Here is a 25,218-nt window from a genome sequence, read left to right on the forward strand (position 1 = left end):
CTGCATCTCTAAGCGAACTGCAAATTCTTTGATAGCACGGACCATGGTATATGGCTACAATAACTACAACATCTGAACATAATCTGAAAAATCATTGGTTTCTGATTTCTGAATTTATTCACATGAAATGGATTATATACTTAATGAATAGTATTCACAGATAAGAAAGAAATGACATGAAATCCAGATTTCCAGGACAGCAGTGGGTTATGAAGTCAATATGAACACCTGTTCGTTTTAGAAGAATTTAGTGCCTTGCTTATAAAAAGTGCTCAATGGATGGCAGTTGATGATGATTCTCATGGAATTAGAATATGTGGGATGCCATTTACTGTCTCAGATGGAACAAGCTAAAGGCATACTCATCTGAATAAACATTTACTAAGTTCCAATTATACAAAGAATAGGTGGAGTCATAACATGCAAAAAACCGTAATTTGTAATCAGTCAGAACTCTATTCTTTAAGCCCCCATTTACTCACTGTGTGACCTTGGGCAAGTATTTGCCTTTTATCAGCATCAATTTCCCTGTCTCTATAATAACTACTTCAAGTAGATACTGTGATGATCACATAAAGTGTTGGTGCATTACACATATGATATATAGTAGGTTCTTAACAACTGGTAGTAGTAGCTGCTCTTGCTATCACTTTTAGAGAAAGCTAGTACCCAGGAGAGCAGAGGCAACAACCCCCAACCCAGGTTGAAGGTATTTAACTGCCTGGTTCAGTGTTCAAAATACAAAACAGAATTCATTCCTCTAGGTTTAAGAATTGCTGCCTTTAGCCCTGGCTGGTGTGGTTCAGTGGATTGAATGCTGGCCTGTGAACTCTAGGGTTGCCAGTTCAATTCCCCATCAGGGCACATGCCTGGGTTGTGGGCCAGGTCCCTAGTAGGCAAATGCACATTGATGTTTCTTTCTCTCTCTTCTTCCCTTCCCCTCTCTCAAAAAATAAATAAATAAAACCTTTAAAAAAAGAGAATTACTCCTTTTAGATGCACACCCTGAGACCCATGCCTTTGTCACGTCCCCAGATTGTCACAGCCCTGACCATCACTGGCACCCTCGAGTTCAACCCAGAGACTGACTTTCTGACAGGCAAGAAGTTCAAGCTGGAGGCTCCGGATGCAGATGAGCTTCGCTGTGCAGAATTCAACCCTGGGCAGGACATCTACTGGCAACCTCCCAAGGACAGTAATGGGCAGTGAGTGGTTGTGGTCCCCACTAGCCAGCACCTGCATATCCTTGAGCCTTTTGACAAATGGGATGGCAAAGACCTGGAGGACCTGCAAATCCTCATCAAGGTCAAAGGGAAGTGTACCACTGACTACATTTCAGCTCTGGCTGCTGGCTCAAGTTCTGTGGGCACCTTGACAACATCTCCAACATCCTGCTCATTGGTGCCTTCAACACCAAAACTGGCAAGGCCAACTTTGTACACAATGTCATCACCCAAGAATTTGATCCTGTCCCTGACATGGTCCACTACTACAAGAAATATGGCATTCAGTAGGTGGTGATTGGAGTTGAGAACTATGGCTAGGACTCAAGCTGGGAGCATGCAGCACTGGAGCCCCGCCACCTTGGAGGTTGGGCCATTATCACAAAGAGCTTCGCCACGATCCATGAAACCACCCGGAAGAAGCAGGGCCTGTTGCCCCTCACCTTTGCTGACCCAGCCGACCACAACGAGATTCACTCAGTGGATAAGTTGGCCTTCCAGGGCCTAAAAGACTTTGCCCCTGGCAAGCCCCTGAAATGCATCATCAGGCACCCCGGTGGGAGCCAGGAGACAATCCTCCTGAACAACACTTTCAATGAGACCAAGATTGAGTAGTTCTGCACTGGCTGTGCTCTCAACAGAATGAAGGAGCCACAGCAGCACCAGTAAGGTCCCACTCTGCCACCACTGCCTGTCCTTCTCCTCAGACTTAGCTCTGAAGTCACAAGTGCAGTTTGGCATGTCATCGGAACAAGATCTGATCTGATCCAGCCATGGCTTCCTGCAACGAGACAGTGTGGCCAGTCTCTCTTGCCTTCCCCTCCCTTAGCCCACAGAGTGACCTATGTTTGGAGGGTTGTTAACCTGCTTTCCCATTTTCAATTTGGTTCAGATCTTGAGCAGCTCCATGCAACTGTTTATTTTTAATGACAAGACTCCCGTGTAAAGTTTTTCTTTTGTCTGATCATTTCACTGGTGGCTGAAGGATATTAAAGAAACTTTTGATCTTGCAAGGAAAATAAGAATCCACATTCAAAAAAAAAAAAAGAATTATTCCCTTTATAATGCCCAACAATTAATCAACTGTTAGTATTTGCCACTTAACATGAATTTGTTTACCAGCCCTAATAGCTAACTGATGCATTGATACACTTATAGTAATCACGTACTAAGACATCACTATGTCCCAGACATATTACAGAACTATATGCTCATGAGCTTTGCCTCAATGGACTTGAAGTCTCCCTGTGTGGGTGCTTAAGAGAAAGGCGAGAATACAGAGGGAAATGAAGGGCCAGGTAGGGCAACTAAAAGCTGCAAGGATAAAGAATATCAATGAGAGCTTTTACTACTCAACCTTGTTGCCTAAAAAGACCCTGGTTGACTTAGCAGGTGAAAAAGCAATGTATGTAAAAGATTTAGATAATTATAAGGCTTTTAAAAATTCAGTACCTGATTCTATTATCCAGAATAATAAGTGGATTTGAATTCCTCAAAAAGCTGCGCAGCCTCTGTCCCACTGCACATGAAACAATGGGACAAGCAAGACTGTGGGGACAGATGATTTGGCAGTCTGATGGCTCCTATATATATAAGCGCATCAAACATTAGGGATATCCTTCTCGGTATGGCTGAAATTTTCTCCTGAATAATAAAAAGGGACTTTCTTTTATTAATATTTTAAAAATATAAAAGGCAACAGTAGCCCTATTGTACAACCAAACTCTTTTAGCGTGGCATCATTTGCAGGTAAACATTAGGATATTTAGGCAGTCTTGGTGGACCTGTATTTGGCCCCATTCTCCTATCCGTTAGTTTTGCACTTTTTTTATGCTTGAAAAACAATACAAATGAATGTCTTTCAAAACAGTTTGTAATTCAAATTTCTACTAATTCAGGCTGACCTTAACCCCAAATTCATCCAGACTAATAAGGCTTAACTGTAGTTTTTCAAAGCGTTTGGGGCTGATTTAAGGACACACATCATTTTCTCCTAAATTATCTAGATCCATCCCCAAGTCCTCCATATAATGGCAGTCCTCCCCTCCCACTTCACTTTGGCTGCATCTACATATTGAGAAATTTGGGACTGTATCTCCTGCCCAAAACCATTTCCTCCCTTTGCCAAGAAGATAATCAAGTTATGCCTCAAATTAGAATTAATCGCCTGACATATTTTATAATTTATGAGAGAGTTGCATCTGATGTGAGATGATCGAGTTTTATGATCTATGTCTGCATTTGCAATTTATTGACTCAGAGTTTGGATATTCAGCTTCTAAAAAATGGATTTAATACGGCCAGATTAGTTGGCTCTTTTTACGAAGGCCATCCTGACTTGATACCCAATAGTTACAGAGTCCCTCCTAATCCTTAAATATCCCCTCAATATTAAGGCTGAGTCGAAGCTGCATGTGTGTTTCATTAGAATTACAACAGCAACAATTCCCTGTGTTTGTATAATGCTTAATATTTTTCCAAGCCCTGTTGTTAAATGTCATACCCTCCCAAACTGGGTTCAGTGATAAGAAACTGAGAAGAATCTCCTTTTCCTCATTAAAATAAAGTAAAAAATGTTAATACCAGAGGAAGTGGAGCTGCCAGTCCCTGGGTTCCACATTCATTAGCAGAATCCTGCTCAAAATTGCCGAGATTCACGTTGTGTCAAGCAGTCACGGACAGTCAAATTAGCCTTGCTCCCTCCCCTTGGTTCCTCCAGAGAGCCCCCTGCTCTTCTCTTTAGCTTGCCTCTGTTGCTGCACGAAGAGCTCTGTCTGGGGCAGGCTGTGAGGAGCAGCAAGCCGGCTGCCTCCCCTCAAACAAGCCCCTGCCAGCTATGATCAGTGTCACTAGGCAAAGCCCTCTCAACTGCCCTCTGAATCTGAAAATCTCCTTCGGGTTTTTCTGAGGCTCACTGCAATCAGTCCAGAGATGTTAGACCCTCGAAGCTGGCACAGACACAGTCATGATTCTTCACCTGCTAAGTGGCTCAGGGACTTTCCACAGTCCTTAACATCTAACAAAACACACTCTGCAATCATAGCTTTGCTGAGGTCCCTGCCACCAGCATAAGAAGTCAGAACAGGCTCTATCTGCAGGAGCAGAGCCCGCAGGGATGCCAGGAAGTCTAGCAGAGAGAGCAGGAAGCAGGTCAGCTCCTAAAAGTCTCCAGCAACATCTTACCACTTTTCACATTTGTTCCATTCTGCATGTGACACAGCGTGTGTGTGACCTTGGCCCAGCTCCAGAGACTGAAAGTGGTACATGCATCTGTGTGCTTTTGTGTCTTTCACCTCACTAACCCTGATCCATATTTCTTTAAATTGTGACACTGTTTTTAAAATCTAAGCACTGTTTTAGACAGCGCTATTTTATGAGATGCCTGTATGAAATAGCTTTAATTCTGTGGTGTCTTGCTCCCTTCTTCAAGAGAACCGTTGGTGCACCTAGAAACTACCTGGGCACCTCAATAGTAGCATAAGCAATTGTCCACTCTTTACATAATTCTGGCAGGAGACATGCTAGTCATTAGCATCAGTAGCAAAATACTTATAGCTCCCTCCCCTTCAGGTACTGCCCTGCTCTTCTCTGAAGGTAAACATAGCATGAGAACTACTAAGTAGAGTGAGAGCAGAAGTGACATGTGTCCCTTCCAGAGGAAGCTCTCATATCCAGAGTGTGACTTGCCACATTTCTGATCCATGGCTGCAAAGATAGTACAGACACATATCAAGCCACAGCCTCTATGAGCCTGGGCCTGAGTGACTTTGATGAGCAGTTACTGACATTGGACATCTATCATGATTAGAAAATAAAGATACATTGTGCTATGCCACTGAGAGCTTTGAGTTGTTTGTTATTGCACCATACACTGACCTAACCTGACTAGTATGTGAGTAGAGGGAAGGACTGGCAGTATCTGAAAACCAGGCTCTGGAACCTCAGTCAAATGGTGCAGCCATGCAGGAAGCTGCTTGACCTCTTTAAAGAGAGGATACAAACCTGCTCAGCAGTCCTGGTTTGACCAGACAAAGCAGCGGACACTTACTGCTGCCACTACTGCCACATGCTGAAATATGTAAAATGTATGGCTTGTTGTCAAGATAGTTCCACTTCCTGAAAGTCTCTCTCATTTTGGAGAGGGCACACATTACACATTTTCTTCACTACATTTTCAGAAACAAAGGAAGAGAAAGAAGGATCCTGCCAAACAGCACTTATATTTAGCATGCACCATATGCACGTGTGCGGTACAGAGCACAAAGACATGTGGCAGTCCCGCCAGATTGAAATCCGCAGGATAGAGAGCAGGAGATTTAATATATAAGTGCGAGACTCTCAGTAGTATAAATGTAGGCATTTCTGAGAACAGAATGGCTCTTTGTGCCTTGACTTCACAAGATTCTTCAGTAGCCACTTCAGAATATTCTAGGGGAGCATAATCCTTAGATGTAAGGCCAAGAGTGAAAGGAGGCCTTGGTGGGCACATGGTCTTTGAAGTGGAGTGCAGTTACTGAGGGCCCCTGCAGGTCCTGGCTAACCCACTTTACTGCATCCTCCACTGCAGAGCTTGGTTCTGAACAGGAAGTTTTTTCCTCAGAGTGACCGAAAAAAGAAAATATTTTGAGGGGAAGACGGTGTCTCCCTGCATCAAAGACAAACTTAGTTACTAAGCACTTCCTGATTATGAAGTGAGAACCAGAGTGAATGCAAATGAGCAGGAGAGTCAAGTGCTCAGGCCGTGAAGAGGGAACTGCGTCTAGGAAATGACAAGTAAGGTAGAAAAAGCAAACGCGTGAATATACAACTAGGAGCAGGATGGTATAATAACCACCCCACCAGCTGTAAACCAGGAGGTGACCGTTGGAAGGAAAGGCCATTGCCCACTTTCAGGTTCCACAAGAGGGGCGTTTCTCTAAACACATGCCCAGCTGTCGGTGCCCTCCACTCACACTACCTCTAGTGAGGGGAATGATTAATAGGGTGGATTCAAGTGGAAGGAAAGTCAGGCATGCTTAGTTCAGCAATGCCATTCCTTCCCTTGGCCTGCCCCAGCCTAGCACTGTAGTGACTGGGTGGGTAAGTCTAACTATTCGTCTTGTCTAATAGATACAAAGTCACATCCTCCCATCTGATTTTTATCAGTAAGCATGGTAATATTTTGGTTCTCATTGTGCCTCTCCTACTTCTTTGTTCCTCAAATCATTGAGAATCATTGGTGGGCAACAGGTGTTAGGCTAAGTGGATTTTTCCCACCACTTCCAACACATACCCACTTGGAGTAACTAAGGTAGATTTTTTTATTCCAGGGCTTGGTCTTGCTAATCGTGTGTTTTATGGCCATTAAGTCAGTTATGCAAAGGGTAAATTCTAGTGTGTTCCAAAGCTAAAATATCTACTTTTAGCTTTTGAGTGATAGTTTTAAAGTTTAAAAATTTTAAATTTTTAAACTTTACATCTCCTGATTTATAGAGTTGCTAAGGAGACTCTACTGAGAAAGACTTGACTCCAGCCCACCATACAGATCAGACTAGTATGGCTGTGTTTGGGTTGGTCCAATAATGACCAGGGGAAAAGGGACCTTCTGAGAGGATTTGCCATGAGGGAAGAAGAGAAATTAGACCCAGCAACAGTTCCTGATTGCTGAGAGTGAGTGGTCTTTCCAAGAAAGCGCAATGGCTGATACTGAAACTCACCCAAACGTAGCCCACCTGGAGGCATGGATGCACAATGGCAGAAAGGGGCTACATATATAAATCTAAAGGACTGTCATTTAATCCCTGTAATTTGGAGGGCTCAAGAAGCCTTCATGTGGGACTTCCTTACAGCTGAGTATAGCATATGGGAAGTATTTTTCTTCTCAACTGCAAATAAAGCAGTAAGAATCACCAGCCATGAGACATAGCAGGTAAGATCCATTTCCATAGGCAGGAAGATTTCCAGATCTAGTGGTGTCCAGGTGGTAGCAATGTCAACATCCAAAGTGATGAGGCAGAGGTGTGCTGCATTTAGCCCTGAAAAATCACTCTGTGGAACTGTCGCTTCTAAAGTTACAGAGTCCCAGCCCACCTAGACTGTGTCATGCAACAGTCAGAGCTCATCCCTGAAGATATGGGAACTTCCGGGGGAGTTGCAGAAGTACCTGGGGAGAACTGTACTTCTTGCACTTGTCCCTGTATTCCTTGAAACCATTCTAATGGCACAACTTAAATCTTCTGGAAAGTAACAGTTTATAGGAAATTCATTGATATCTGTGCAGACCAGTTTGATGATTGTTTCAATACTGAGATTTTGCTCCCTAATGTCTTTGATGCTACCTTTGTTAAGAGTGATCCATCTGAGCCACAACCCATGTTTGATTCACATGGTCTATAAAGCAGAAAATCTGAGTCTCCACCTCCATTCCCCCCACCTCTCTTTTCCCCACTTCCTCCAGGCATCTCTCAACCCCACGAGTAAAGCAGCCAGTCAAAGATAAAAGATTTCAGGTCACACATTAATGCTCAATCATACCTTTACAGAGGCCAGCCTTAAGAGGAGACAGAGTACACTATGGCCAACATGATAAGAATTTAGAGATCCCGGTAAAAGCTCCCCTGACAACACAATGCCTCCTACTCCCTGACCAATATCTGAAATTCTGTAGCTTGAGATTCATTCATTTGATCTTAAGCTTTATCCTCTGTTAGAATACAAAACAGAAGAATACATGTGGTGGGACAGCTAGGTGCCTACCCAATATCCATTCTCCCCTACTTTCATACTAACCAACCTGATTTTATTCTGGTTAGCAATGTGACGGGTAAAAGACTAGGCAGCCAGCCTCCTTTATAGCTATGGATAGTCAGTCATATGACGCAGTTCTGACCCGTGTAGCAGGAGTCATTAGGTAGGGCTTCCGGAAAAGCTCTTTAAAGTGCATTGTCTAAGCTAACATTTTTCTCTTCCAACTTTCCTGAATTTTCCTGCCTGGAATATAGATAATGGTAGAAACAAGAGCAGTTATCTGAGAACCATAAGGAAAAGGTCAAGATAATCAGAGACTTTGAGCTGCTATACCAAAGTCATCAACTATTGGCCTCCAGATCTCTCATTACATGAGAAAATAAACCCTTATATGCTGAGGCCACCATAGTTGTATCTTTTTTATTGGGAGTTGAATGCAATTTACTTGAGGCACACATAAGCATTATCTGAAGCAAATTTTGTCCTTCAGTGAATATATTTATGAATCTTTTTCTTGCACATAGGTTTTTATGGGGGGGGGGAATGTGAATGAAAGAATGGAGATAATGGGGATCACAAGGTAAGAAGAGAATGTACAAAGTAAAGGTTGGAAGGAAAAAGAGGAAATGGGTATTAAACATAGTGAATAAAAACATGCCATCTTAATATTTCTGGCAAATACTCAAATTGAGGCAGACTATTATTTGAATAAAAAAAGACAATCTGAAAATAAAGTTGTAGAAGATGAATGCCAGCTCAAGGAAGCAAAAAATAACTCTGAAAATACACATTAAAGGAAATAAAGAGAAGACAAACGGTGCTGGGTAAAATGACATTCACTCCTCCGTCCCTCTTAGGCTGTTCTGCCAACCTTCTTTTTCAGAGACAGTGGAGAGTTCCCAATTTCCAAGGAAGCCTCATTGGGCAGAGCATTTCTAGATATATTCTATTATTTTTTATTACCTTTTATCCTTATGTTTTTTAGTTTAGGTATTCTCATAATGGAATCATCAACAATCAGAGAGCTTCAGTTTTTATGGCCAGAACCCTCAAATCTTTGGTGATTTTGTGTTGCGTTTGACCCAAAGTCACACAGCCATTTAGCATCATCACCAAAACCCCCACCCAAACCACAGAACAACTTCTTTAATCTATATCCAAGTTCATTTCTTATGATCAATCTATGTATGTCTTTTTTAAATGCCAATTCTAAGTTATACATACATAGTAAAAAATACTTAAGGAACAAACCAAGCCAGATACATAGTCTCACTCTTTTGACACTCTAAGACAAAACTATGATTGAAGTGGAATTTGTATTTTGTATCTGAAGAGTCCATCTTTCCTGACAGGAATATTTATGTAACAGATTTTGTAACAGATTATGGTCAATGCTCCAGTAGACAAGAATTGATTAAATCTATGAATTGTTCATTTAATGGATAAAAACAGACCCTTAATTAGCTTAATTCAATTCAATGTACTTTGGTGTGCATATGTACATGTTCACTTTGGACACAGAATCAGGGTAATTGGTGGACATGCTTCAGTGTGGACTAGTGGCCCTCTACCGCTGGTGCACAGCAGCCATCTGGGGATCCCCCTACTCCTTCAGGTCTCTTTGCCTTTTTATTCCCTTTCCCATGTACTCCTCTTTCTTAGTTGACTTTCCTCTTTCAGTGGCACACCTTTGCCAATAGTTTTCTTAGGAACTGTGTTTGGGGAGTACATTTTTGAGATCTTGCGCATATGAATTCCTTCTACACTTTTTTTTTTGATTGGTAGTTGGGATGGATATAGAATTTGAGATTGGAAATAATTTTGAAGGCATTGTTCCAACAGGTTTGCTGTTGAGTATTTAGAAGAAATTCTGATTCCTGTTACTTTTTGTTTTTGTTTTCCTTTGCTGTTTTCATTCTTTTCTTTTGAGATTGTATTCACATGACAGAAAACATGGTCCCTAATAGCTCCAGAGTTTTACATCTTACAGCTTTCATCATTGGTGATAGACTGAGGCAGCTCTCCAAATCCCGAATCCCCAAAACCCTGGACAATGGCCTGACTAGCCAAATAAGACTTAGGCGCCCCTTCTTACCTCAATCAACTACAGTCAAGGAATCAGGGTCACAGCACAGTTATGCTGTGTGGACAGCAGGGGAGGAGGACAGCTCCCAGGTTATGGGCCCCGATGCTCAGCAGGTGATCCCACAGATATTCCTGAGAGTAAAGCTTTCTTTCCAGATGTAGGATATGGAAGGTGGATGCTTAGCAATAGGCACTGCTCTTCTCTGAGACACTGAGGCCAGACTGTTCGCATTCTTAAGTGACATTTGGCATCCAGATCCTTCTGGGGACAAAGTGTACTTATAGAATAGACAGCCCAGAGCAGGAACTGGATTGAATCACTAGTATCTGTTTTCCAAACTCACAGTGTACATTGAGTAAAATCTCAGTAAATAATTCCAGGTGACAACTATTCTAATAGAGAGCAGATGCAAACATATACATTTACCTTAATGGACCTGATTAGCAATTAACTGATCTCCAATTCACCAGATGATTTCCAACCTTTTGTTTCACTGGTTCTCTGGGCCTGACTCAAAAGGCCTAGATGGAAAGTAATGCCTCTTCCTAAGTGGGTGGTAAGTTCCCTGAATGCATTATAATTTTGTGTAGAATAAAGGAGGCCTTCAGAAACTTTAACTCTGACGTTAATAACAGTGAGAGGAATACAATTTTGTGTCAAATTTCTTTTACTCATTTTAACTGGACTGCCAGCTTCTTAGGTCTTTCTGAATTCTTTTCAGCGTCTCCCAAGTTATTTAGTATTTCACTCCCTTGCCCTGTTCTTTATTCTCCTAGCTATTGCTTTCTCTTTTTCACTGCCGTCTCTCTTCAACTCTGTTGAGATGGATATCTAGAGAGGAAAAAAAAAAGAATTTCTTCTAAAGAAAGCAAAAATCTAACTCACATGTTATGAAAAGTATTTTACACTATTTTTGTATAATTACTTTCGTTTTCTGTGGTGGAGCAGCTGAGAAAAAATTGCTCTAATTGTGTAATTTTCTGCAACTACTCTGGGACAAAAATCTTGGTAATTGGATTTTTTTAAACTAACAAGTTGTCACAATTGGATAGTTCTTAAACTATTTGTGCTTATGCTTCAGAAATTTTGAGTGGATGCACAGTGTATTTTAAATGTTTTGCATCAGCTGTGGTCTCAAATTTGATTTATTTAACTTTGGATTTTAAAATAGATTGACAAGTCTGATTATACATTGTCTCCACTAAACAGACCACTGCTAAATTTTGTAGTGTGTTCATCCCCACCCTACACTATGCTGTTGCCATGGAGCTGAAATCCTGGCTTATGTAGCTCCGCCCCCAAGTGGTTCTGTCTCCCAGAGTGCTTTGCTGTTACTATGGAAATGCCTGCCCATTAATCTTGCTGTCCTTTTACTACCCAAGCACCCTTAACTGTCTCAAGCAATCAAGTGATGTTACCTACAGCAGGGAAAGAAAGAAGACTGCTTCCCATTCTAACTGCAGCACTGATTTTAATCAAGATTTAATCAAGGAGCAGAAGGAACTAAAGCCACTTTAACAGCTCTCTTTTAAAAATATACAAAGCAGGATCCTGCTTGATGCATAGGCTGGTGCCCTTGTTCATGCCCTTGCTTGATACCTCTGAAAAAGTATACTATATATATTTTTTAAAGTTACTTTTAAACTTAATATGTATTACAAAATAACAGTTGGAATCAGTAGGGCAAGTAGTCACTTGTTTGTACTATTAAAAAGAATGCAGTGCTGACTGCAAACATATTTTGAGGAATAGTCATAAAAACAACAACAAAAAAAAAACGTACCTGCTGACTTGGATAAAACCTTACCATCCCATAGAACTTGAGGGGTAGTAAACATAAATCAAGAGAAAATTAGCTGAGTTCAAGATATTCTTATAAACCTCACCTCTTTCTTCTATTACTTTCAGGTTAGACATCTATGAAATTTTGAATCTGACTGTACACTTATACAAAGTGAAAAAAAGACTTACTGGTAATTCTGGAAGGATTTTCTAGATTATTAGAGGAGAGAAACTATTTGAAAACAAATAAATCTTGGCCTGGCCACCCTGGATCTGAGATGATAACTGTGGAAAGATTAAACTGGCCCTGACAAATGGTGTGTGTCCAGTAGCTGTTTCTAGAACTAGGAGAAGTTAAGTAGTATGAATATATATGGTGCCTGCAGTGCAAAGACAGGCCACTTTTCCTCTGAAAATAATTAAATGATATTGAAGTTGGGTGATGAAGAAGAGGGAAAAAGCATGGTGAGTAACTCAGCACAAAACTATATATGTCCCCTCTTTCTAAAGACCCCCAGGAGGGGGAATGGTTGTGACTCTGGGTAACCTAAACAAGTAAACAAGGCTTATTGTTGCTTTGGCACTCTGCTCTGATAGGAAAAATAAAATAAAATAAAAAGAACGAATAAGGAACAAAATTTTAGGAGGTTTCTTCAAATGCCTGATGGGAAAGAATGTAAATTCATAATCCTACCACTTATATATTGGTGAAGAAAGTCTTCCCCTAAAAAGCAGATCTTGGAGCTAGATTAGAATGGGAGTGGGGGTTCTTCTTCTTCCCAAAAGTGACCAGAGGTGACCTCTGAAAATGGTTCGCTATTCACTTGACCCAGAAAAACCCACAACATCATGCAAATCAAGAAGTTCAAATCTTCATGTTCACTTTAAAATACCTGAGAAACTGCCCAGTCCATCAAGGGTAGGCATATTCAAAAAGCCACCAAGTATCTGAAAGATGTCACTTTAAAGAAGCAGTGTGTCCCCATTCCATTGATTCAATGGCGGAGTTGGTAGGTGTACCAAGGTCAAGCATGGGGCTGGACACAGGGTTGGTGGCCCAAAAAGAGTACTGAATTTTTTCTGCACATGCTTAAAAATGCAGAGAGTAATGCTGAACTTAAGGCTTAGATGTACTTAACCTAGATGTGTTGTTGAGCACTTCCAGGTGAACACAGCTCCCAAGACACAATGTAGAACTTACAGAGCTTATGGGCAGAGTGACCCATTCATGAGCTCTCCCTGCCACACTGAGATGATCCTCACTGAAAAAGAGCGAATTGTTCCTAAACCAGAAGACGAAGTTGTATGGAAGAAAATAATATCCCAGAAGAAACTGAAGAAACAAAAGCTAATGGCCCGGGAGTAAATTCAGCATAAAATAAGTACTTATAAAAGTAAAGAAAAAAGAAGAAGAAGAATGAGCAGGGGGGAAAGATCGGATTGTAGGATTTTGTCAAAATGATCAGAGAAAACATAAAGTGACACCTTCAGCATTTGAACACTACTCTAAGCTTTGAATGCTGTGTTTTCCCCTCAGTCATATTTTTTTTTATTCTCTCCTGTATTAGTTTCCTAGGACTATCATAATGAGGTGCCACAAATGGGTAGTTTAAAACAACAGAAATTTATTGTCTCACAGATCTGGACGCTAGAAGTCCAAAATCAACATATCAGCATGGTCATGCTCTCCCTGAAACCCATAGAAGAAAACCCTTCCATGCCTCTTCTAGCTTCTGGTATCTGCCCTGAGTTCTTGCTGCTGCATTGCTAGAAGATGATCACTCCAATCCCTCTCTCCATCATCACATGGCCATCTTCTCTAGTGTGTCTTCAGATCATCTTCCTTGTGGGCACCCTTACGTCCAAATTTCCCTCTACTGATGAGAACACAGTCACATTGGATTAGAAGCCCACCCTACTCCATTATGACCTCATCTTAATTACATCAGCAATGATGTGTGTAATGTAACCCTATTTTTAAATGAGATCACATTCTGAGGTAAAAGTAGTTAGGATTTCAACAAAGCTTTCTCAGAACACAATTTAACCCACAATACCTTCTCTCAGAAATAGTTTGAAGAAAAGTATACAGGAAATTAGTGCACAATTATAAAAGTCAGTTATTAAAATCTTCATGCCCTGAACCATGTGGCTCAGTTAACTGGACATTGTCCTGCAAAGTGAAAGGCCACCAGTTTGATTCCTGGTCAGGGCACATGCCTGGGTTGTGGGTTCGGTACCTGGACGGAACATGTACGAGAGGCAACCGATGGATGTTTCTCTCTGACATCGATGTTTCTCCCCTTCTCTTCCCCTCTCTCTAAAAAATAAATAAAATCTTAAAAAAAATCTTTATCACTTTAGGCCATCTGAACTCCTTCAGTTTTTGGAGTACAAGTTAATGGAGGCATATTTATTAAGTTCAATTTACTTTCATACCCAGAAGGATACCTGTGAAATAAAGATGATGATGATGATGATGATGATGATGACGATGATGATGATGATGATGATGATGGCAACTAACACTGAATACTTCCTATGAGCCAGGTGGTATTCTAAGTATGTTACACATATTAATTTGTTTAATCATTCTGACCCCCTCAGGAGGAGGGTTCCTACTATTGTTTCCATTTTACAAATAAGGAAGCAGAGGCACAGAGAGTTCAGTTTAGTTGGTTTGGAGCAGAGCAGCCAGCAGAAATGCCACTGCAGCATCTCAGTAAGTCTAGCCTCGTCATCTGCTCTAAAGGCCTCAATGTGATAGGACTGACACCTGGAGCTTCCTGATTTAGAGAACAATTGTCACCCACCCAAGCCCCCCTAAATGAGCTCAGGAAGGTACCACCTAGCTGGTCTTGTATATCTTTAAATCAGCCCCATTTTCCCTCCCATGTGACAAGGAATGTGCATGTACCTGCCCACCATGGTCTTTTTGGGAGGCAATGCAGGAGGCATCTTGACTTGCAATGCCATGTTATCTTCAGTGTTTATTTCTTATTTGTGTGCCTATAGAATGGATCTACTTAATACAAAGTTTTTCAGTATTTTTACATATAAGAATATGAATTAGTTCCCCAATCCAAAAGAAAATGAATTTTGGTTCACTAGTCTAAAAACAATATGCCATAAAAAGTTTATGTTATAGTTATTATACACCTAGATCTGGGAGCACCAGGGTGATTTAGAGCAATTAAGACATTGATAGAAACAGATCTCATTCTCTTGGGATTTCTTGAATGAATCAGAGGAGCATACTGATTTGACATGTTTGTCCATCCATGTATTTAATTAGTTCCACAGACAACAACAAAACAAATTCTTTGCTGTCTGCTTATCACATCTTCAATGTCCTAGAGTAACTTTACATAAAAGCAGCATCCTCAGAAATTCAAATTTATATGAATTTGTTTCACCATTGGAACCTAAGGGTTAGGGACAAAAACTTGTTGTGCGATGTACATATTTTTTTTTTTAGAAAATTTTATAGCTTAATACATTGTGGACATTCAATAGTTGTGAAATAAGAACCAAGTTAATTGATTAAGGAGAAAGTTTGAATTAGAAGCAATCCAACACCTTAGGTAAAATTATAGAGGTAAGAGTCATTTTCTATGTCTTGAGACATTCCACTCTGGAGAGAGCAGAAATGAAACCTGTTCTATATGTGTTTGCCTTTCCTGATCACTACCTGAGTACATTTAGAATTCCTGATTTACTTCCATGGGATCTCACATGAAGAAACACATTTTGCAGCAAAGGATGCATATCACTTGTAAGGGTGCATGACCGCAGGTCCATTTGTCCTACCATAAGCCAGCTTATCCAGAAGCAGAAGATCTGATAGATTGCTGCAATGGCCTATTAAAGATTCAAGTAAAATAGCAGTTCAGAGACAAAACCCTCCAGGTTAGGAAGCTCTCTCAGATGCACTGTGCCAATATCTGATATATGGTGCTTCAGTATAATAGCTAAAATATTATATATTGTCTAGGGATGAAGGGATGCAAGTAAAGTTAGCCCCTCTCACCATCATTCCCAGTAATTCATTTCATTTTTGTGCTTCCCATTCCTACAACTTAGGTTCTACTGCATTAGAGGCCATGGTTTCCATGGGACTACTTTCCACCAGGGATTATGGTATAGGTTCCATTCCACTGAGCCTGCAGCCATAACTGCCACCTAGTCACTCTGAGCTCTCATGCCTGTGGACCAGCAATCAAAGGAAGGAGTCACTATAGTGGTGGTAGAAGTCTTTCTTAAGTATCATGAGGTGCTAGGGTTGCTGTTACATAATAGGAGGATAGAGGAATATTCCTGGAACTCAGGAGGTTCACTGAAATGTGTCTTGATGCTCCCATTCCTGATACATAATAACCAAGGAGTTAGACACTCAGAGACAAAGGTCTGAGTTAGTCCATCAGGCACCCATTCTAAAGCAGCAAAAGTGATGGCTAAGGGTAGAGGCAATCTAGAATGGGTGGTAGAAGTGGAAGATGATAAATATTGATTACAGTCTGGGGACCAGATACAGCTGCAGGTACTCTATCTGTTCTGCTAACTTTCTTCTATTTTAATGAGATTGTAGCTGACCATGACCTTGAAAAGGTCATGCCACATAGTGACAAAAGAGGCTTAATGTGGCACTCAAGCAGATCTGAGATAAAGCAGACAGTACATTTGAGATTTCTTTTGAGTGATGCCTTGAAGAACTCGTGATCCATAGAACATATTTTGGGGAATGCTGTTTTTTGCTTATATTTTAGGTGATTTTTGTTTTGTTGATTTAAAGATATATTTCTAATTATCCAAATATATCTTTATGAAAGTACTGAGAGAAACTTTTATTTTTATCATCTGAATTTTAAAACAGGAAGGAGGAGGAAGGTAGGGAGGGAGGAGGAGAAAGGAAAGGAGGAGGAGGGAGAAAAGAGGGAAGGAAGGAAGGGATGGAGAGAGTAAAGAAGGAAGGAAGGAAGGAAGGAAGGAAGGAAGGAAGGAAGGAAGGAAGGAAGGAAGGAAGGAAGGAAGGAAGGAAAAAAGAAAAGAGAAGACTTTAGAAGGTAGCAGAAACTCACTGCCAAAACTGCTGGTGTTCAGTAAACCTAAGTAACTACTCTAGTATATCTAAAAACCACACTGCTCGGAGAATACTGGTGCCTACATTTTGAAAACACCCTCTTTTTGCCCTAGTAGAATATTTTCATTTAGAATCTAGTGTTTTCTTATACTGTGTTGCTAGATTTATACTCATTACAAGGATTACACTTAAGTGATGGGGTCACTTAGTTGAAAAGGCAACCTTACTCTAGTGAATTCTAACATTTGAAGAGATCAGCATGACCTTAAAGGATTGCAGTGATGTCTGTCATTCATTTAAACTTTCTCTGTCTCAGAATAATTTAGCTTACAAATACAAGCTTGCTTGATAAGGGTAGACTGGAAAGAAACGTGCATTTGTTAAAGCGCTAGAGACAAAGACTCTCTCTCTGGTAACTTTCAATAACTCTATAGCAATGTTATATGTTTGAAAGTCCCTAATCTTCATATTTCTCTGATTCAGAGCTTAGCAGTCTTGGTAATTGTAAGTTGTTTTCAGAACGTTACTTCTTCATTTGGCTTTGCTGGCATCAAACTGCATGACATGTATCCATAAATACACTAATGTATCTGTGTCATTTTTTAGTTTTGCTTTCTTCCTGGATATTAACTCCCTAATTTTTTCCAACTCCTTGCTCATAATAAATTCCAAAGCAATGCACTATATCACATCTTCCACACAACTTAGAATTCACTGTTTCACATCTGTCATTTGAAGATAATCAGGATTCTTTCACTACAAAATGACTAAACAGTGCATCCTGAAAAAAGTAAATGATGGATTTGTTCTCAAAACACAAAAAGTGTTGAAAACATTGTATCCAAAATAGTGTCAGAAAAGTAACATTAATTAAATCTCTGCATATGAATAATATATGGCTCATTTTATCTAATTTGTTCTAAATTCAGTAATATTCTTACAGCCACTGTTACGTTGACCCATTACTTGGCTCAATTTTATTTTATCAAGCCAATAGTAATAATGATAATGACAATCAGAGTTAGATATTAGACTGAGTGCTCATTGTACATTAGGTGTGAGCCCAAGTGTTTTGCGCACAGACTGACAATGGGCCCTTCTTCCCACCTGTACACCTCCACCTTGGTCCAAGACATCATTGTCTAGAGCTTGAAGTTCTAGAGTAGCCATTCATTAGTTTACTTGCTTTCACTATTGGCTCTTTACAACTCATTTTCTACACAGCCACTGGAGTGATCTTTTATAAAGTATTTTGGAGCACATCACTCCCCTGTTTCAAACACATCCCAAAGTCTCCCTTTGTACTTAAAGTCTTTTTGCGACTTTCAAAGCCATACCTGCTGACCTCTGGATCCCCTCGGCCATGCATTCTTCAGACATATCAAGTCCATGCCTGCCTCAGAGCTGCGGCACTAGCTCTTCTGTCTTGATCTTCAGATCCTAAATGTCATCCCTCAGAGAGACATTCCATGATAACTCAGTCTAACCCAGTCTAAACTAGCCACACAGTCAACTCTCTACCTATTGCATTTCTATTTCTATTTCTAAATAGAATAGATTTCATTCTATTTGAAATCTATGCAGAGCGCTCATCACCATCTGATGGTACCCTGTTTTCCTATTTGTTTATTGTCTGATTCTTTCCTATGGAATATTTGCTCCTTGTCTTCCTGTTCACCACTAGAACAGTATCTGGTACATAGTAGGTCCTCCGTAAATATATGTTGAGTGAATAAACGAACAACTTTGTGAGTTAAAAACATTATACTTAAGAGAAGAGGAATATTATGTTTAGATATAAAGAAGCCAAGTCTTAGAAAGGCTAAGCAAGTTGCAGAAGCACAAAGTTTCTATGTGATAAAACCAGAATCTTAACTCTCAATTTTGAGTAGGGAAGCTGACAGAAGCAGGTAGCGGGGACAGGACCTCTATTATAAGACTAAGAAGTTTTACATCAGCTAGGCTTCCTTTGGCAAAGACAACATCACCAGACAGATATGGCACTGATCCCTGGAGGAAAATAAAATATTTCAACAGTGGCATAGTCTGTGTTTTTTTCTTTTAACCTCTGACAGTATCAAAAGGGATCCCTATAAGCCCATTTTAAAGAAGATTCTGGATCAATGATTCTCATCCTTTTGGGAGTCACAGACAACTTTGAGAATCTGATAAAATTTCTCTAAAGAAAAAGGACATTTACCTACAATTTCAGAAATTCTTAAACCCAAAGTGTAGTTCTGAATGACAGGAGCAGTTTTGCTCTGTGTTTTTCTCAGCAGCACAAAAAAAGAGTTTTTTGGTCTACTCCTCTCAGCAGTGCAAACAGATGTCCCGCCCTCTCTGGAGAAGCAATTGAGTAATGATAACATCCCGAAGCTGAGCCTTCCTTAACTTAAAAGAAGACGAAACCAACTCACTCAGTAAATATTTGTGAACCCCTATGAGGTATGGGCATGACACTGGGCTCAGAGAATAGAGGAGAGCAAGGCATGGCCCTTGCCTTTATGGACCTCACCAGGCCCTAGGGAAGGCAGATACACACAGGCCATTTCACTCAGAGCACTGTGGACCCATCCTTCCCCCACTGCAATAGGTTGTGAGCATCATTTAATCAGCAGTGGAATAAGAGAAATCCATGTCATCAGACTTAGCCTGGACAAAGAGTTTCAGGTAAGGTCTGTAAAACACATTTCCAGATATACTTTTTAGTTTTTGTTATATGGCATGCATGATTTACTTGAATTACACAGACTATCTGGAACCTCTCCTGCCGTCATACTCAAAAGCTAACTTCTGAAGGAATGGGAACAGGCCTGATGAAGCTGCCTGAAATGTTGTGATCTTACCTACTTTTAAGCTGCAGAAATTGCATTTTACTAAAAGCTATAGGCACCTGAGGCTTTAGGGAGAGTAGAATCCTTTTTTTTTTTTTTTTAGCTTTTATACTAAATATTTGTACTATAAATGCATAAACAGTTTATATTATTCAGCCACATTCCCACAGTTTAGGCTCTAAAAATGGGAAAAGGTTGACATTAATTAAAGAATAAAACACTGTGAAAACACACATAAGAGGCTCCAAAACCAAGGTTTGGGGCATCAGAGAAGTTAACCTGAAAGACAAACAGGAGGCAGCCAGATTTTTGAGCAGGAAGTGGTAATGATACAGATGTATCCAGGCAAACAGCAGAGCACGATAAAGGCATGGAGTCCCGGAGATACACGAAATTCTGCGTCCCATCTCTGTACTGGCCGCTGGGGTTTCATCTGACAATAACACGGGTTAAGCTTCTATGTTTCCAAACAGCTCATCTAGTGTCTAATAGATACAATTTTTGTTTTCCCTTCATCTGCAATATAAACAAATGCTTCACATTCTTATTGGAGTATAACCTCAAAATGGCTTCCTGTTGTAATACTGAAGATGAGAAATAAACCCTCTCATGCTAAAAGATTAAGAAATGCTTTAAGGGTGGTTGAGTTTCCTTGACCATCTAATAGGTTATGATTGCAGGGTGTTTATGTTCAACAACTTCATACTTAGTCATTAAAAGTTTATACCATCTGTGTGTTTATGGTGGCCCAACCACCACTTTAAAACACTGCTCTGGTGGAGTTTGCAGCCCATGCAAATTACTACACTTTACAGCTGATTCTAATCCTTAAGTAAACCAGTAGCAAGCTGTGAGGAAGTCACCTTATGTATTCTCTATCTGTAATAGTAGTTGCTACCATTGATTAAGCACATTTCTTATGCCAGAAGAAATGTTTCTTGTATGTATCTCACTTAATTCTCACAATAACCCCATGCAATGGAATTATTTTCCTTTTGGAAATGAGGACATTGAAACTCAAACAAAGACATCAAGTATATTATCCAAAATCATGCAGCTGGACAAGTGGCAGAATCTGACACCTATTCTCAGTTACAGTTCATTCTGTAAGACTTGCAGTAATGTGTTCTAATCACATTTAAATTGGCATGGGTCTCTCTCATGGATCATCTCAGAAAACAAAAGTTTCTGAACATTGAGTATTACGAGGTGTTCCTTTTACTGGAATTAACTCATCAAGAATAGAGAAAAGTGTTGCAAGTTTAAGTTGTGAGACAAGGTTGCAATGACCCCTGTAGTTTCCCATGGGTCTCACTAAGTCCATGAAATATTGTGAAAGAAAAGAATTCTTTTCCTTTTAAGAAATAAGACCATATTACAAACAAAGGATCACTCATTCAAACTTCTGGGATCCATATTGAAAAAAGAAGCCTATTCCTTTGGAACTTAGGATTGGACAGTACAGGAGCAGCGTTGGCCTTGGACTACTCCAACTGAACCTTCTTCTTCCCTCCAGGTCCCTACTCTCCCTGCTAGTCCCTGTTCTCCCTCAGTCCTCCTGGTCCACAGCCTCTGTCAGGCTGCTGGGGCAGGGGAGAGGAGGTGGCTGAGGTGCTCTGTCACCTCACTCACTGTTTTCTTTCCAACCCCTTCCAGCCTAGAAGGATCCAGCTCAAAAATCACCTCTCCAATAAAATGCTCTTGATGGCCTCAGCTTTTGACGATTACTCCCTCTTCTGAATTCCTGAGGTACTTATTGCTTGTAACAATGGCTGTTGTACTTATTGTACTGTACTCTCCTTATTGTACTGTGTGTAGGTCATGCCCCTTGTCTTCCATGGGCCTCTTAGGGCCTTGAACGCAGGATTCCAGTATTTACTCCTTTGTGTCCATAACTTTGTTACCTGATGCAGTACTAATCACATTACGATTTCTCAATAAGGATTCGTTCATTTAATTGATGGTTTATCTGCCTTGATTCCTTCCTCATATTGTAATAGGCTCTTTGAGGCTAGGGTTGGCTCTCTTTTATGTTTGAATACCTTACACTAAAGAGATTCATGGTAGGTTTACACAATGGAATACTACTCAGCCATTTAAAAAACAACAACAACAAAGGAAATCTTACCTTTTGTGACAACCTGGGCGGGTCTGGAGATTATTATACTAAGTGAAATAAGCCAATCAGAGAAGGACAAATATCATATGAGTTCACTTATATGAGGAATTTAATACACAGAGACACAGACAACAGTGTGGTGATAGCCAGAGGGAAAGCAGGGTGGGGGTAGGTGGAGATGGGCAAAGAGGGGATAAATGGAGACAGAAAGAGACGGCTTGGGGTGATGGGTGCACAATACCGTTTGCAGATGATGTTTTGTTGAGTTGTACACTTGAAACCTGTATGGTTTTGTAAACCAACATTACCCCAAAAATTCATTTAAAAAAGATATTCAACAGGTATGTTAAAAAGTTAGATCACAAGTTTACAGTGGGAGTTCAACCTGGAATTATGTTTGTTAACATAAGGATTTCCATTTTATGTAAAATTATTTCCTTTTTGCAAAGATTATAACAATAATAATAACAGTAACAACTTACATACACACTGAAAAAAGAATCAAAAGAATTTTATCAAAATAAAAATAATAGTTCTTTTGTGGCAGAATTATGGGTAATTATTTTCTTTGTTCTTTATATTTTTATATTAAATGTACTCTTTAATTTTCTACAATGAATAAGCATACTTAAATAATTAGAATAAATTGTTAAAAAGTTGAAAAATCTAAATCAACCAGTTAACACCAAAAACTTAAAAAGATTCTATTCCCCTCCAGATGTCATTGCCTTTTGTTTGGAGAAGTTTAGCTCCATAGGGTTCTTCATTCTGTTCAACTACTAATAATGCACAACAATTTTCTCTTGAGTACTTTACACATCCCTTTATTGCCCTTTCTCCTTGGCGACTAGTGCCCAGCACCTCTTGAATTCCTTCAAATTTTACTATGCTAGAAAAAGGAAAGTCAGGTGAATCAAATGTGTCACTTTCAAATTGGGCAATTTTGCAAATAGATTACTGATGCAGAGCTGAATATATCAAACATATTGAATGACACTTCTGTCCAAGGCTACAGGCTTTCCAAGTTGATGAATGTAGCAACTAAAATTGACACTAAAATGAGTTGGATAATTTTAAAAGCAAAACAAAGATTAAAATAAGAAAAGTGGACATCCAGGAAATATCAAGAACAAATAAGTTTGCAGTGTTTGTTATTGTCATGGTAAGTTTGCTGTCATTGTTATTGTTGTGGTTACTATTTATCATTAACAATGATGAATAATATTATCCAACTTCTCTTGCAAAGTGCTTTCCTATCTCTTTTGCTAAGTGTAATTTCTATTATCAGAAGAGAAAAGTCAAGGCTAATATATGGCAGCACAGGCTGTGAAATACTCTTCTAACATTCTCTATGTTTGTAACTTAAACGTCCCACTTCACCAACTAAGTTATAAAATAACATCATATCTTTTCATGCCCTAACCATAATGACTCTACACTCTCAAATGCTCACAGTGAAAGGAAATCATAACCTACTGTAGGTTTCCCCCAATCCAAGCAATCCCTAGGTCTCGTTAGACCATCTGTATGAACATGTTTTACATATCAGTCCTAGTGATTGTTTGTCCCTTTTCCCATTCTGCCCTCCAACAATGTCATGTCTCCTTGTGTCATCACAGAATGTACTCCCCTAGACTGCTCACTCTGTGCAAATTCTAGCCAAACACGAACATTGTTCTCTCCAATTGCCTTAAAGGTACACCTAAGTAAGACTAGTCGGCAGCGCTGGACAAAAGTAGAGTGAAAGTTTGGGTGTGTGCGAGTGTTAAGAATAATCTACTCTTCTATTGTTGTGGCACTTCTAGAGCTCACAAACCCTGAAACCAACTTCTGAGTCCCAGCCTGGCTCTCAGATGACTCCAGGATAATGAAGGGATCAATCCTTTGGTACTCTTCTTTCCGATACCTGTGATGGAATCTCTAGGCCCCCAATGGTCATGGGCTCCTAACCCTCTGGCCCAAATAATGAAGATGGGTCTTTACTCCCCAACATTTAAAGCCCATTCTTCCACAAGCAAAACTGAGAGAAGAAACAGTCAAGACCTTTAAGGGAATCATTCATACCCAGGTTGAAATCCAAACTTCATGGCTCCAACAAGGCTATCACAATATGAACAGTACATTTCCCAAAGTCTGGGTTGTTCATTATTAATTAACTCTGTGGCAGATACAATGCTACATAATCCCCAAGTTCCCTTTCATTTTCCTCTTTCTGAGCACGCAGGAAAATAACTATCCCAGACTCCCTTGCAGTTAGACTAGAACCATACATCAGTCTGGCCAATGGCTGTATATGTGGTCCTCTTGGCTGAGACAGTGAAAAGTCTTTGTACGACCCTTTATCTCTCTTTTCTTTTGCCACAGTGGCCACAGAAATTAAGTTTTCCAGATATAAATGGCTTGGATGCTTCAGTCACTTCCTGTAAGGAAGCTGCCTTAGAGAGCTAAAGTTACCTCGGAGAGGTGGCTAAAAATAAAAATTTACCTAGTCCTACTATTTCGCAGTCAGTGTGCTGCATTTGAAGAAATATGACAAGAAGGTAGATATGTTTCCTGTCCTTATAACCCCAAGAATTAATTTATGCTAAGGAGTTTGGAATTTATCTTAAGAGCAATCATGAGAGCTTGGAGGATTTAAGCAAGAATATACCATGAGACCATATTCTTCTTAGAAAGATCTCTGTAAATAACACGTGAGGAAAATATTTTAGGGGAAAGACTAAAGGCCATGATCCAGGGAAGAGCTGATAATGGCCTAAACTAGTGTGGTAACAGCAAAAAAGAGTGGAGGCGGGAGGCGCAGTGGAGGCGGAGGCGCAGTGGAGGCGGGAGGCGCAGTGGAGGCGGGAGGCGCAGTGGAGGCGGGAGGCGCAGTGGGCCCTGAGAGAGCGGATGGATGTGATGGGTGCAATCCACCGCACGTGAAAATTTAAATTCCTATTCCATACTTCTTTTGCAGAAGAAGGCTTCATAAGAATTTGTGTTCATTTTTACAATTTGGAAATAATGTTTCCAAATAACAAAAAAAGAAACAGCTTTAGCTCTGGGCTGGCACCACAGCGCTGTCAGCAGCACAGGCCTTGGGTGAGGACGCTCTCCCGAGTGCAACCCCGTCTGCCAGATGCCTCCTTCTCTGTGGGACAGAGAGGCCCTGCCCCTGACTCAGAGGAGCCTGAAAATTCAAAATGGTGGAGAGAACTGCATGTGGGGCTATCACGAAATAAAAGAGCAATAAGTTACCTTCAATTCTATTTCTCTCTCCCCCCCACCTTCTTTTATATTAAACAAAAATCTCTTTATCTCTTCCAACCAACCAACCATGGCTCTCTTCCATAGCCCCTTATCCTTCCCAAAAACATCCATATAGT

General features: G+C 40.2%; 1 pseudogene; it reads left to right on the forward strand.

Moving 5' to 3' along the window:
• Window positions 1-12,625: 12,625 nt before the first annotated feature.
• On the forward strand, window positions 12,626-13,183 carry LOC129074419 (60S ribosomal protein L17-like; annotated as a pseudogene).
• The last annotated feature ends 12,035 nt before the right edge of the window (window positions 13,184-25,218 follow it).

Source organism: Pteronotus mesoamericanus, unplaced genomic scaffold, assembly GCF_021234165.1.
Source record: "Pteronotus mesoamericanus isolate MK-2021 breed Mesoamerican mustached bat unplaced genomic scaffold, CSHL_Meso_final contig_50, whole genome shotgun sequence".
Classification (NCBI taxonomy): domain Eukaryota; kingdom Metazoa; phylum Chordata; class Mammalia; order Chiroptera; family Mormoopidae; genus Pteronotus; species Pteronotus mesoamericanus.